Source organism: Aptenodytes patagonicus, chromosome Z, assembly GCF_965638725.1.
Source record: "Aptenodytes patagonicus chromosome Z, bAptPat1.pri.cur, whole genome shotgun sequence".
Lineage (NCBI taxonomy): Eukaryota > Metazoa > Chordata > Aves > Sphenisciformes > Spheniscidae > Aptenodytes > Aptenodytes patagonicus.
Genome location: NC_134982.1, coordinates 26,066,644 through 26,077,973, shown reverse-complemented (window position 1 = coordinate 26,077,973; position 11,330 = coordinate 26,066,644). Strand labels below are relative to the sequence as shown.

Genomic DNA, 11,330 nt, shown 5'->3' with positions numbered 1-11,330 from the left:
TTTTATAAAAGTTGAAAACAAAACAGCTGTAGTTTATGTTATGCTCTTTAGTGGAAAAAAAGAAAGCAAATTAAAATTTTACTTTCCTTGTATTTGCTTAATTCAGAGCATGTGGCATTTAATGAATTTTCCAATTTTAAGATCAGAACTAAGTTGATTTGGGTAGCAAAAAACCCCCTCACACCCCAAACCCCAACCAAATGACCAGATATTTAATCCAAAACCAGGCTATTGCAACTAGCTGGATTTACCTTGTACAACTTTGTATGTGCATTTTTTCTTTCCAGAAGAGACTGTACGCAATCCTTTAAATGTTACTGGATGCTCTGTTCCTAACATGAGAAATCTTTTGTCTTTTCTGAAGAGCTGCTTTGCCAATATGTCCTGGACCGGGTTGCAATGGTTGGCCACAAGATTCCTGCTTAGGCACCAAAATTGCACAGATTCTGTACTGCCCACTGCTTCCTAGGTAGGTGAAACACGCCCCCCCTGTTTTTTAGAGACTGACAGTTTTAGGTGGGGGGAAAAAGTCAAGCTGCAATAATTTGATGTCATGCTTTTGACATCACTAATGAACTCATAGCATGGGAAATGCTTATATCTAGCTCTCGTCCGGCTTCTCCCATTTACGTTGCATCCCATGTGCAGGTTCACTAACCACAGGGTATCAGCCAGAGAAAACGCTCTCCCATAATTTAAAGTACAAGTACACTAACGGAGTTTCAAAGCAATAGAAAAGGAGCTTCTATTCATCACTCGTCAACGTCTTCCTGCTGTTCGGAGACTAAACATGCACAAAAACTGTAGGAGGTTGTTATGTTCCTGTTAGCAACTGCTGTACAGAAAAAGAAAATCCTGTCGTGAATTGTGCAGGCTGTCAAACTCAGAAACATTGCACGACTCTGACAGCCCTCTTCTGCATTAAATTTAAACATCTACAGCCATGTAGTTCAGAAGGTGCAGTGGTAACAGCAGCTCAGGAACCAAAAAGGTAGACCCAAGCATTACTATCAACATAGCCACATGGCACAGATGTAACGTATTGTAATATTCCTGCTCTATGTCATCCATGCACTGGGTTAAACACCTGCTATTGCTTTATGGATTTTGCAAATCTGACTAGGAACCTTTGCATTTGGTTATGTTTTTCTGAATTTTTTTGAATTATATAGTACTAAAAGCATTGTGTGTCTTTCTTCCTTTGATTTCATTTTGAAAATTTGATCTCCCTTTCATAATAGCCCTATTAAAGCACAGATTTCTTGGGAGTTTAGAGTCCCTTCAGAGAGTAAATCACCCTGACACGGAGGCTGTTTCTCAACACGTCACCGCCTCACTACACAATGAATCTCACGGAGAATTGCAAATGCACCAGCTGGCCAGTGTTTACGCACAAACCTTTGAGCGACCTGGGGACCAGGTTATTTAAGACTCTGTGCCTACATGGGTGTTCCTATGTCTGTATTGGTAGGCACTGGATCACTTCAGAGTCACAGGTCTGGCTGCGTATCTCAGTAGCTCTCTGACTCCTTCCCTGGCACGCACCAGCTCCTCTGGCAGCCCAGAAAGGACAGGGAGCATGTAGGCTGGGTGGGAGCCATACATAGTTCGGACAACTGAAGACTCAAGCTCAAGTCAAGACAGGAAGAGTGTTGGCAAGCACCTCTCTGCACCCCATCACTGACCTTGGGCTCACTCCTTCACTGGTGTCCCAGCCTTCAGACCTCCGGAGAGCCTGCAAAACCCATCTTCTCTCCTGTGCATGCAGGAAGAGGCAGGTGAATGGAAAAGGTTATGTTGCTTTCGGTAGAGTGTTATGGAGATGCCGTGTTTGTTACAGGTATGTGTAGTTCAGTGTATCTGTCATCACGGTACTGGGAGTTTTTCTTCTCAGTTGCACATGTCATTAGAAATGTGGCTGGAGAATTTGGATCTTTTTCCCACACATGTGCCAGTGAAGAGCAGCATTCTTTCTGTGTCATTGAAAGGAGTTACTTCTTCTTTTGCAGAGCTTTGTCTAATTCTGTATAGCAGGGTCAGGAGGAGATAGAAAAGGTGCTCAGGTGGATTTTTCCAAAACTTTAGTCTCTTTCGTCTAGTGATGACAACATAAGGCAGCTTCCTAAAACTAGACAGAGCTTCCTGCCTGCTGGTGCTTGGTGCAGTTAGCAATAGTAGAAGCAGAGAACCTGAACTGGCAGGTGCAAGCAAACACATTTGCTTGTCTATTTGATCTAAACAGGCTTGAGAGAAAGGAGCATCCTCACTGCTCCAGACTCCTCTTGGTTCACTAAAAGGTTGATGAGATAAAATTTCAGGGTAGTCTAAAAGGTTCTCTAATGCTACAGCCAAAGGCCACATGGGTTAAAATGTGCAGTGGGAAAATCAGAAAGAAATTGTGTAGCAGAGAAGGGAGGAGTGAGAGATGTACAGTGCCTTGGAGGAGACACAACTAAGTCCAAATTTAATGCAGCTCAAAGAGAACAGCAGGTTGAATTATACATTCCTGAAGGTCTCTATGTACAGCAGGATGCACATGTTTTTTATGTGCAGCATATAATAAAGTCTCCAAACTAGGAAACATTCATTTTTACAAAGGCAGCAGAGGTCTGAACTTATGGTCTTCCCATGGGTATGCTGTAAAATTTGTGAGCTCAGATAATTGGCATTGCCAGGGAAGGTCATGAAAGGGCGATCACTCTGTATTGTACCAGGGGATTTAAGACTCATATTCATTCTGAACTATGATAATAATAATAATAATAATAATAATAATAATAATAATAATACAAAATGCTCTTTTGAAACAATGGTGCTAGCAATTTTATTTTGCTTTTTTGCTGGGAGAAGGTTTTAATAGACCACAGCTATGTAAATGTGGGACCACATCAGCTACTTTCAAAGTTTTCAGGTAAGCTATGTTTGCATTCCCAGTTAAGTGTTATGACAATGCTCTTTTGTAGAGTAATTTTTGGGTTAAACTTTTCACAAACTTTGTATCTAACAGCAGTTTTAATGCTGTTGCCTGGTATTATTGTGAATTTCTAAGCAACTCATTTGGTTGCACAGTTGCTTGTGCCAAATGCAAACCTTTGATGTCTAGGTGGCTGCTAACATTGAAGGTACCAGGATAGAGTATCTTCAAGAATACCGGATGTGTTATTACGGATGGCTTCCAAAACCCTGCAAGTGATAGTCTAAATGCACAAGAACTATACGTGAATGAACCGTGAGGAAAATAAGACACACATACAGCAAAGTATCTGACTGAGATTTAGAGTGGAACATTTCAAAACTCAGATAACTTAATCCAGTGCACATCCTGGTAGCCACAGACCTACGTGGGAATGTTAGTGTTTATTTTCCTACTAAGATTATGCTTATTTGGAGTGGAGGGAAATATTCTGACTAATGTATGAAATAGTGTGATCCAGATACACTGCAAAGTGTTTTAAAAAAGCTTTAGCTGGAGTGCTTTGTCCACCTGATCTCCTCACTGGCCCCGATTTTGACTAAGAGGAAACATCTGGAAGTCCAGTAGCTGTAATGAAAACAGTCTCTCTTTGTGAACTTGACTATTGATATTAAGGAAGATACTCTGTTAAAAATGCAACCTTACCAAATGTAGCTTAAATTCAGTCTCTCTCCAAATTCTGCAGGGAGATGGAAGAAATCTCATTAGAAGTTGTGAGAAGTTTCCCAGTACTGCCTTTTTAACAATAAGAGTTTAGATATTGGTCAATAGGGTTTGTTGGGTTTGGGGATTAAAAAACCCCAAAAAATTCTTGGCCGCCTTTCCCTTACTGCAATGAATTCAAAGCCAATGGGATGCTGAGTCAATGACTGCATACTTTTGGAAACCTTACTCCAACAACATAGCTAAAAATAATTTTTTCTTTCAGAAGGTGAAAAATGATAGCAGTGAATCCATGAAGCCATCTATGTCAGGCAGTTAGCCTGCAAAGACACTGTAAATTCACCTCTGATCTGTATACACCAATCAAACCTTCTATTAAACCGTGGAAGTCAAGGCTGGTGCTTATCTTCTTTCATTTGCTTCCTCAGGACATTTGTCTTGTGATCTGGCGTTCCTTGGTTACCCCACACTCTCCTGAACATCCCACTACCTTTGAAAGGAAGTTGAAGTTCCCACCTTTTATCAGGCATGTAGACCTAGGCACCATTTTCTGATAGCCACAGCAATTGAATAAAGGTGGCCACGTGTCTTGCTAAACTGAGGGATTTTTCTCCTCTGGATTCAGGCAAAAGAATGATTTTTTTTTTCATAGTGAGCATAACTTTCAGGTAATACCCTGTATTTTAGCAGCTACTTTCAAGAAAGGAGTGTGGAGAAATGGTACAGCAAATTGTAGCTTTGGTGTTTACATCAATGCAAAATGTAGAAAAGACTTCAGACCTGACTGCTGGCCTCAGAGCAGCAAAGTGTGTGGCAGGGCTGTGAGCCCCGGGGCTCTGACTCTGACCGGCTTTTCCCCTTTTCTCCTTCTCAATTTCTATTCAAAAGTTGCATGGTTTTTTTTTAAGAAGTGCTTAAATTAATTGGCACAAGTCCCCTTGCCCAGTCAAACACCCAAGTGAAATGGTATATTTTTAAACATCCATCACATTTAGATGCTATTTTGAGGACCTGGGCAGCACGCTGGCTGAGTCGTCAGGACACGCAATTTTCTACATTTAGTTTACTGGTTACCAGCCAGCCCAGGTTGATGGAGACTGACATTTCTTCCTGGTGCCTTGTGACAGCTTATGTGAATGCAGCAGCTGATCTTAAGTGGGTATCAGTATCAAAACAGTCAACCAGTATCGGCAATAAGCGGTAGCTTTACTGCAAATCCTCCAAGCAGAGAGAGACTAAGGCTCTGGAAATACTTTGATTGCTTAGCCCTTATCTCTTAAATACACAGCGTGGCTTGAAGGATGGGCTGTGACTGCAACCTGAGTTTGGTGGTAGGTATCAGTAGCTGCATCCCAGAAGCTTGCCCCTTCTGGCTGGGCTAACGGTGCTGCTGGGGGCTCGGTGGCCTTCCCCGCGACAGGGCAGGACTGAAGCTGGGAGCAGAGCGGCATGGCCAGCTCTGCTGCCACACTGGTGGTGAGCAAGAACGACTTCATCAAAAGAGGCAGTGACATTTATAAGGAGGAAAAGAAAAAAAATAAATTCCATGTACCTGGACAACCGAAGTGCAGATGGCAGTGACATTTAAGGGAAGATACATATGAACTATGTCTTTCAAAACCTGATAGTCATTTATAGATGTAGACAGGCCTGTCAAAGCAACTAAACCTCAAGTCTACTTTAATAATACTTGCATGATTAAAGATACAGCAACTGTTATGCAAGGCACCAGCTAGGGGGAAAAGACATTTTTTTGAGACAGGGACTGCTAATAGCAGATGACCCTGGAACAATTTATTAAGTAACAATCAGGTAAAAAAGTGTCTGGACAAAGGAAAACCCAAAAGCTCATGACTGTAAGAACGAATAGGGTAAGACCTCAGGCAAAGACAGTGGAGGACAATTACTTCAGAGTTAATAGATAGTGTTTGCAACTGTACAATACATCCTGGCTAACACTGTATTACTTGTTCTAGTTTCTGAGAAATTTAGGATTCCCTAATATTTACAAATATTTACAAATATTCCCTAATATTTACAAATGGTTATAAAGACCAATAACATTAAAGTGAAAAGCTGTAAGTCAGAGGGGCTGCTATGTGCTTATAGTCAAAGAGATGTTCTCGTTCTCTGGCACGTGTGTCGTTTGCAGCTCTCTGGCTTTGGTTCCCAAGGGGACTGAAGAAACTAATGTCTGAGTAATGGGATGTAGGATTTTTAAAAGGTTCCTTGAAGTAATTACACAAATGAGTGATGCTGTCAACAGCATGACTTTACCCTGTTGTACCCATTGGGAAAAATATTTGTCAAAAAACCCCTATAAATGCTATAACACAAAGAGGGCAACATACATCACAAGATGATTTGCAAATCTACCACATTAACTTAAATATTTTTTTGAACATACATATTTTTAACTACACAATAGAATTATCCAAAGTATTACTATAATATCACAGTCTTGTACAGATTGTGCTCATCAGTGTTTGAATTTAGAGGTGAAATGAGTGTGGAGGAGGAGAAGGGAAATTCCAGCATGTGTTACAAAGTGTACAGGCAAGCTATTTTGAGGATCAGCCTCATACATCTTTGACACATGGCAAAAAACCTAAAAAAGTTATTTAACTTTTATACTTTGACAATGTTGTGGCTAAAGTTTCCACTTTTGCTATCTCCCGTGATTTGTTCAGAGGGAACATTTCTCTTCCAGACAACTTTAGCAAGGAAAATGCTCTTGCATTTTCGTGGGAAAGTGCAATATTAATTCTGGCTTATTAAACTGTTCCAGAGAAGGGTTTCACAGCATCACAAAGATGTGAAATGTCAAACATCTATATACTGTATCCCATCTTTTTGCTAATGCCTAACTATTCCCTGTGCTATGCAGAGTGTGTTGTAACCCATGCTTATTTGACCCAAGGGACTGGGCTTGCCATAGTATCGACTGAATGTTTTTTTCCAGTGTTCCATTTTCTTCTGCTTTATGTTCTTGAATATAAAGTTGCCCCTCCTGGGTGAAGCCGCTTGCCCAGCTCAACTCCCATGTCATTAGCAAATGCTTAGTGTAAAATCCTTTCCCACCCTTAAAAAGCAGTATGCTTGAACTTATGAAAACACCAAGTTCACCTGGAAAAGCAAATGAAAATTAACTCTGTTTATTGAGTGAAATTGTGGGGAGAAATGCGTGTGCCGTCCGTGGGAAAGCGTGGCAGGGCCTATGTGCCACTGCAGGGCAGATCTGGCCGGACCTGATGGCGGCACACCACCAACCTCCTCCCGTGGGACAGAAACACTGAATTCCACTTCCTGTTGGCTTATAAAAGTCCAAGTAAACCACAAAAATGTCAACATGCTCAATATCAAAGTAATTGCTTTGTCCAGGACAAATCATTCTTTTAAATGTTAATTTCAGGGGAAAAAAATACAAATATACTTTGGATCAAGCCAGATGTAATTTCTTGTCTTGGCCAATGAACCAAAAAACCGGTTCATCCAGTACGCCTATTTAAACTCTAACATACTTAGAGAGTTGGCTTATTCCCGAGTGTAGCTTCCTAATCATTTCCCTGTGATCAGTATTTCTTCCTTTATTCAGTCCTTTATTGCCTGTGTCTGAAGAGAGTTAGAAACACCACAGATCTGACCCAAGATTCCTACTATTCTAGTGAACATTAGACAAACAAGACTCTCAGAAATTTCAATTTTGAAAAAACTTTCAATTTTGAAAAAAATTTTTGATTCAAATTGTTGCAGTCTGAAAAGGTATAATTAATGTGTCAATGAGCTGGAAGACTTTCTCTGACAGCCTTATTTGACGTTGATTGAATAATGCCATCTTGGGGCACATAAAATTTGTTTTACTAATTAGTGAAAATGGTAACTAAATTGATGCAGTTTAAAGCATATCAATATATTGCTCTCTTGTCTCAGAAAATAAAGTCTTTAGAAGCTGAGATATGTTGAGCAGAGATTTGTTGTAAATTCTTTACTTTTTCTGAAGATCTGATTTTCTCATGGACTGACAGTCAGGAGGGACAGGCACGTTTAGGCTGGATTCATACCTCCTGGTATGAAGCCTCCTGGATTCATACCAGCGTTCATGCAAAATTCAAAGGTGGCAGGTCCCTGACGCGGTTCTGTATCATTAAAATATTAAAAAGAGCTTTGCAATCCCTGCTTGCAGCTAAGCAGGACCAGGAAGGATGGGATGCTATAAACGGGGATGGAGAGAGAAAGAGGGCCCTGCCCTTTTAGCAATGGAGCTGCATCCCTGGAAGACAAAGTGGGAGGGGGGGCATCTCTGTGGTCCTTGTGCTGCTTCAGAGCCATGATTTGATTCTCTGGATGCTGAATGGCAAAGGAATGATTCTAGCAAAAATTGGTGAATTCTGTGGCAATTATCGTTTGCTCTGGAGACTGCTATGAGATCATCAGAAACGCTGAATGTTATGTCTGGAGATTTGGGCTGCAGGGGACAAAAAATATCTGATTTTATTGGAAAACCTAATAGAGGACTAATATGTGGGAGTGGAAGAGAGGAAGGAGATGAAGAGTCTAAGGATGTTATTTTGTCATTTGAATCTCATCTTTATTTTATTTATTTTTTTAGTACCCATGAGACTCCTTGTCTCAGCTCTTCCCCATTTGGCCTGTGGAAGGACGAGGAGAGTGAGAGGACACTGATTTCCACATGCAATGTCGCTTTCTCATCCCAGGAGATCCCACATCAATGGGGAAAAAAGGCACTCTGTCTCCTTTTCCTTCCGACTGATCCCAGGAGTGTAAGCACGCTGCCTGGGACTCCAGGAAGCCACCCAGCAGCCACGACCCTGGCCTTGGGTCTCCCCTATTTTCGAGACCTTTGTTTCTAGCCAGAGCATGGGGATGGGGGTGTTGCAGAGAGGCCATCGGTCCCACAGGGTGACTGTGGGATGCCCAGGGGTCCCCTCTCTAGGGACCCACTGTGGCCACCGGATACAGTTATCTGGGCTGTTAGTGACAGTGTAACAAGTGATACTGCTCCAGGGAGATGACCTGCATATAAGAGGCTGAGTTTTTAGCAGTGTTTCTGTGGCTTTCCAAGTGAAATCCCTCTGCCTTCTTTCCTCTCTTTCTCGTCATACTGTGTGAACAGCTGAGGCACCATGTTTTGCTGTATTTCAAGTAGTAACATTGAGGTATTGCTTTTGGGTTCAGAAATAAAGAATGTGATGCAGAAAAATATGGCTATGAAACACAGTAAAGAAAAGCAATGTCTGTGTAGTAGCAATGGGCTCACAGGCAAGCCAGCAGTCATTTAAAAATAATAATAATAATTAGATTTCATGAAAAGTGTATGCTACTGTGGAAGGGAAGGGAGAGAAACATAGCAGTCTTGTCCTTGCTTGAAGAAGGTCCTGTGAGCACAGGCGGCATTAGCTGACAAGCGACGGCTGGTCCTGCTGCTGGTACAGCCAGGGCTGGAGGGAGCCTTAGGTGTTGCAGGGGGATGTCAGTGCTGGTAGCCGGGGCCAGAGCCAGCCTGCTCCAGCCAGAGCGAGGTGGAAAAGACAGCAGAGGCACCAAATTAAGCTAGAGGGAGGCCATGCAGCCAACTTCTCATGCGCTGAGCAGCAGCGGTGGCCACTGGGCAGCATCCTGCTGACCTTGCTTCTTGCCCTCCTGGGTCCTTTGAATTTTGTTTGGTGGCTGGTTGTATGCAACAGAGCTCAGGACTTGGATTTCCAGTATATACCAGCATGTTCACATTGTCAGACAGACTGTGTGCCAGAGGCACCTAGCAGTGCTGCCAGGGGTGAAGCAGAGCGGTGGCTGTGGGCACTCATCCGGTACCTCCTCAGGTAACTCAAAGTGAGAAGATGCAGGGTTGTAAATGCTCCCGTTCTGCCAGTGCTGAAGGAGCTTTGGGTATAATTGCTCTCTTTATAGATCAGAGCAGCATTGGCTTGAACAGCTTGTCCTTTAGGTCTGTTTTAGGAGAATCAACATATGTAACTGCTTCCTCCCACATCACAGCCGTCATCGCTCTCACTGTATTAAAAACGGCTCCCCATTTAGCTGCGTTATTCAGAGGGAGGATCTGCAGGCTTGTCTTGGGTAAGGATTTAGCTGAGACACCAGAATAGCAAGCTCTAGCAATCAAATGGTATTGAAAACCCGCTGCAAGATCCTACTGTCACCAGTGTGTGGGAAAAGCCGTGGCTCTGGAATAGGGGATGAAATGATCGTGATAGTTGTACGAGGAGCTGAAGTTCATCCTTTGCCTCCCCCAGCTTCTCATGGCACAGTCACAAGCAGGGGACCAAACCCAGCCTGCTTTTCTTCTCTGGTTAACTAGATGGTGTGTCCTGCTAGGTGCAAGAGGAGTCCCAGTATGGCAGAGGCAGAAACAGGAATTAACTGAATACAAGATTTAACTGAAAAAAATGTTGGGCATTCAATGCAGTGCAGTGCAGAGAAGCCTGGGCCAGCTAGGTTCACCAGCAGTTGCTCCAGTGGGCTCGGTATTGCAATAAAGAAGAAACCAGAGGTATTGAAGACCTGGCATGTACTGAGGTCTCCAGTTCAGAAGTGGCAGACCCCGACTCTCTCAGTCAGTAATGTATAGAGTGAGCCCTTCCTTCCCTCAGGTGAGGCGTGTGCAACCCCACAGTATCCACCTCCCCATCACTCACACAACCCTTCTCATTCTTCATGCAGAGTGGCTTTTCTAGGCAAAAAAACACCTGTTTTTTTCTTCTCCAGTTCTGGGTCTACTGAGCTCTCATATCCCAAGAAAAGACAGTTAGACAGGCAAAGGCCGAGATGAAATCAGATGAGTGTCATGACACTTCTGACACCTGGTTTGTGTGCATCTCCAGCAGAGGATGCAGCTCCTGGCTGCCAGGCACTGGGCTGGACCCTGGCATGACCAGCCTTCTCCTTGCTGAAGACTCAGGAACGATATCGGGCAATGCCTGGCATTTATAAGGGTTTCTATCAATGTAGGAAGCTCCTATATCCCTTTTGCCCTACAAATAAGCATTGCAGAAAATGAGCTGCTTCCTGTCCTTTAGGAGACGCAGCCAGGTGAGCTGGTGCTCCTGTGGGAGTGGTACCAGAAGTTCAATTTGAAGAGTGCTTCTGCTGCTACCTTCCTCCTGCAGTTGGCCACATCTTTATGAACAAGCGGTCTTTTCACATGATTTTCTCCTGTGGCAGACTTTTCCACATCTTCTCCAAACATGTGTGGGCCTGGGGTCTCAGTATACTGGGCTGCTCCATCTTGTGACCAACTGCAGCAATTCCTGTATAGTTAACATGACTTTTGTGGGGTTGTCCACCAACCACACTGTTCACCCAATGAAGGCTGAAGTAGCTGCGCTACCACCGTAAAATACTAAGCTGAAACAGCATCCTCAGTAGCACATCTCATATTAATAATGTGGAATATTATTTTATGGTCTAGATTAACAGTCTTCCACCTTCCTTTTCCTAAAGTTATAGCTGACAAGTAGGTGAAAGATCACAAAACGTCTCCCTTGAACTTTTCATCTGACCCTGCTGCTTGTCAGCAGCTGGCAGGGTTGGGAAAGTGAGGAGGCTCGGGGCCCCGGCCGGTGGCATGCGCGTGGCCGGGGATGCGACGTCTCGCATGCCTTCCCTTGCCCTGCGGTATGCCACAAGCCAGACCATGTCAATGCTAGCTTGTGGC

At 43.2% G+C, this 11,330-nt stretch overlaps 1 long non-coding RNA gene across 1 annotated transcript; it reads left to right on the top strand.

Annotated features, from left to right (window-relative positions):
• The first annotated feature begins 1,583 nt into the window (after window positions 1–1,583).
• On the top strand, window positions 1,584–4,030 carry LOC143172583 (uncharacterized). The gene is made up of 3 exons (XR_012997365.1): window positions 1,584–1,840; window positions 2,851–2,911; window positions 3,903–4,030. It is a non-coding gene; the product is annotated as an uncharacterized LOC143172583 (long non-coding RNA).
• Window positions 4,031–11,330: the final 7,300 nt, after the last annotated feature.